Below are 4,139 nucleotides of genomic sequence, written 5' to 3' on the forward strand. Positions count from 1 at the left end.
AACTAGTAGAATATGAAGATTTTTTTTTGAAAGTCACAGAAAACGATGAGCGTTACATTAAAAAGATCTATTGGGAACAAATTCTACCTCCTAAAATTCTATCCAAAGAATCAAATGACAAAGACTTTCACATTACGGACGGTTTGGTTGAATTCATGAAGAATAACATGGTTTCAATTGAAAGATTTAAAAGTCGATGTGAGAGGTTATTTGAGCAAGTGGTTAAGTTTGAGATGATGGAGGAGAAGTTGAAGATTGATGATAATTTCATTGTTGTGGTAGAAGAAGATAAGCAAGAGGAAAAGACGAACGATGAAAAGAAAAAAGAACAGATTGATAAAGTTCGAGATTCAATCTATACATTGTTCATCAATGTCCAATTGAGAAGGACATGGAAGCAACATATTTTATTTCTCAAGTTCATTGAATTTCTACCAAACAAAAAGAAGAAGAAGGATGATGTGTTCTTCCTGTCATATATACCACCTTGACAGTAGTTGAGACATCAAGCTAATGGCTTTAAAGAAGCGCTTATTAGGAGGCAACCCAATTTTATATCCTTTGCACCGTATTTATTTATTGCATTTCACATTTATTTTACTCCATTTAGTTCCAATTTTAGTCTCTAATTGCTAGTTCTCTTAGTTTTGATGTTTGGTATGAGCAAGGAATCAAAAAGATGCGTTGAGAAGCGATCGTACAGCTCCAAACGACACAACGTGCGCCTGAAGCGTTTTTCCAGACACCAGGAGGCATGTTTTATGCTAACCTATTTACACCTCACCAGTATACTGGCGACCATAGCGGAACAGGAGCGGATGATCTAAACGAGAATCCTTGAACTACTAAACTGAGAGAAGTTTTCTTTCCTTTTTTTCTTTATGTTGTCCTATTTCTTTCCGTTTTCTCGTTTTCTTTGTTTAATGTCAGTGTATTGTGACTTTCTTATCTTTATGTTCTTTTTTTTTTCCTTTCACTAAATGTGTACTATGATGAAACAGTCGTATTGACTTGCACTTAATCTTAAAATTTTTGTTTGTGATTTTGCAAGTTAAATTTCATTTCTGAGATTATGTTATTGCTCAAGTCGACAAGCCTTCCTAATGCATGCATTCTTGATTACTAAATGGTTGTAGAAGGCTAATATGCCATCAATTTTTCAAAAATACAATTTTAACTTTTCAGAAGCATGTTGGCTTTATTTTGATTGTTCATACTCTCTCTTATTATCCTAGCTGTGAGCTTTTGAGCCTAAACACTTAAATTCTTTGTTGTGTGATTATCCAGACATGTGTTATCCCTCTAGAACTTGCACTAATTCTGACTTGCATCACATGTAATTTATGCATACATTGAGGCAATTTTATTGGTCGTTTGAGCCTTTCTAACTACCCTATGAAAATTTTAACCTTTGCTAGCCCCTTTGAGCCTTGCCCTTTTATTTCGGTTACTAGCCACATTACAAGCCAAACACCTGACTTTAATTAAATCACCTTACTTGGAGTTAGGTAGAAAAAAATTCTTGTCTTCATAAAATTCTAAGTTTGGGGTTGCTCATGGGATAACAACTTTCTAAGTTTGGGGTGGTGATTCTCAAAAAAAGAAAAAAGAATAAAATGAAAGAAGAAAAAAGAAAAACAAAAACAAAAACAAAATATATCTTCTTGGTTCTTCTGTCAATGTCTGAGAATCTCCATAATGAAAAGGTGAAGAAAAAAAAATGGTAGAATAATCTGGAAATGTATGCCTAACTCCTAGTGGTAAAGCCTACTATCCTAAAATGTCATACCCTTACCTAAGCCCCATTGCAACCCGAAAGTCCTCCAAAAATGTATGTATTTACTGCATTGTGATTGCTAACTAGAATTTTTTCAAGCCTATGGTAGCGTGATGCATGTTCTAGGATTTGAGTGATAAATTCATAAACCTTTCTAAACACTTGAGAGAAATTTTGGTGAGATTGTGTGAAGAGAGATTTGAATTTGATGAATGAATGCCAAGGTGTACAAATCTTGTTGTTTGTATTTTTGAAAACAACCATAAAGCATGATGATTGTTTTGCAGTAGCAAGAACTTTGAAATTTGAGTTTGATGTAATTTGAGAAATTGAATTTAAGTGTGCGTTTAACAGGACCAAATATGAAATTAATTGTTGCTTGGGGACAAGCAATATATTAAGTTTGGGTTTGTGATGACTCTTCATCATATGCATATTTTCCCACTGTTTTTATCTTATTTATCCTCAATCATCATTTAAATTAAGGATTTATTTGATACATTTTGTTGATTTTTGTTCTTTGAGTTAATAAAATGTTTTTTTGTTTTTATTTCGTTGATTAAGTAGGAATTTGTCGTAATTATACATTGCGTTTTGTTTTAGTGCAGTGCTGAATTTTGGTGAAAAATTAACATGATATATGTGGAGTATTTCAGCCATATCTGGAGTTCTAGATGTCCAATTAGTGTCACTCCAAGTTCTAATGAAAGCTAAGATCCATATCTATAACCTTCAAGAAGACACCGGGACCAAATTCAGACGTAAAAGATGAGAAAAATGTAAAATACATCAGACAGCAGATGATGTACGCCTGGAGCGCATTTCTTGTGTTTCAGTTCTGTCAACGCGCGCCTGGAGCGTGCGCTGCGCGCCTGGAGCGTGCGCTGCGCGCCTAGGGCGCGCGACGCGCACCAGCAACCATAAAAACGCAGATTTTTACTGTTTTAGGGATCTTTTTGACTCTGAGGAACTTGGGAGACTTGTGCCCTAACATAGAAACTCAAAGACGGCCGTTTCTAACGCCATTGAAGCAGTTTTATCAAGAATCATCCATGAATCATTCTTGTAATTCTTCTTTAATCCTTATCTTTTGTATCTCTGTCATGAGTAACTAAACCCTATTTGTTAGGGATGAGTGTAACCAGATGAAACCCTTATTTTTCTGATTTGATTTCTAGTTATATGAATGAGTTTATTGAATTATTTTTCTCATCTCTGTGCTTAATGCTTTTTATTGCTTGATCAACATTAAAATGTTCTACGATTTGTATTTTGAAACGGAAGTGGACTTTACAAATGCTTGAGATGAGAAATTCATGAATTTGTAGTCTAGACATAGGTGCAGGTCATGAAACCAATTAAATTAGTTGCAAAGCAATAATTTACAAGAGAATTTCTATACGGTAATGCTTAATTCTAATCTTAAATCTACTAAGGAATTAGGGGTTACTTTGGAATTAAAGGTTCTGTCACTAAGACATTAGGGCAAGAATAATAAAGAGAATTCGGTAATAATTCAATAAAGGAATTCAATAACTAGGATCAAATTAGACACCAAGGTTGGATTCGAAGTGAAACTCATCCCTGACATTTTTCTCAATTTATAAAGGATCAATTTTATTACTGTTGTTAAATTCAAATATTATTTCAATCAATTCGGAAACTTTTTGTTCAATTTCAGTAATTAAATATAATTCGATAGTAAAACGCAATCTTTGAGTTCGACACTCGGTACTACCGTTTTAATTATTACTTGCAACGATTCAGTACACTTGCTGAAACACTATCAGATACTTTGTCACATTTATTGATGATTTTAGTAGTAGGAAGCTGATTTATCTCATAAAGAGGAAGGATGAGGTGTTTGAGGTGTTCAAACGGTTTAAATCCATGGTTGAGCGGCAAAGCGATCACAAACTCAAAATTCTCAAAACCGATGGCGAAGGCGAATTTACTTCGAGAGAATTTGGGAAGTATTGTGATGATGAGGGTGTAGTGCGTGAGGTTGTACCACCCTATACGCCTCAGCAAAATGGCGTGACCGAGAGAAAAAATCGGACAATTATGAACATGGTGCTTAGCATGTTGAAAGTGAAGAATTTACCGAAAGAGCTTTGGGGAGAAGCTGTGGCTACAGCCGCCTATGTGTTGAATAGGTGTCCTACAAAGAAGTTGGAAAAGGTGACTCCAGAAGAGGTGTGGTCTGGATTCAAATCGAATTTGAGTCATTTGCGCGTTTTCGGTTCGGTAGCATTTCGACATATTCCGGGACAGCTTCGAAAGAAGCTTGATGATAAGAGTGAAATGATGTTGCTTGTTGGATATCATCCTACCGGAGGCTACAAGTTGTTTGATGTGAGTA

This window comes from Cicer arietinum, chromosome 7, assembly GCF_000331145.2.
Source record: "Cicer arietinum cultivar CDC Frontier isolate Library 1 chromosome 7, Cicar.CDCFrontier_v2.0, whole genome shotgun sequence".
NCBI classification, from domain to species: domain Eukaryota; kingdom Viridiplantae; phylum Streptophyta; class Magnoliopsida; order Fabales; family Fabaceae; genus Cicer; species Cicer arietinum.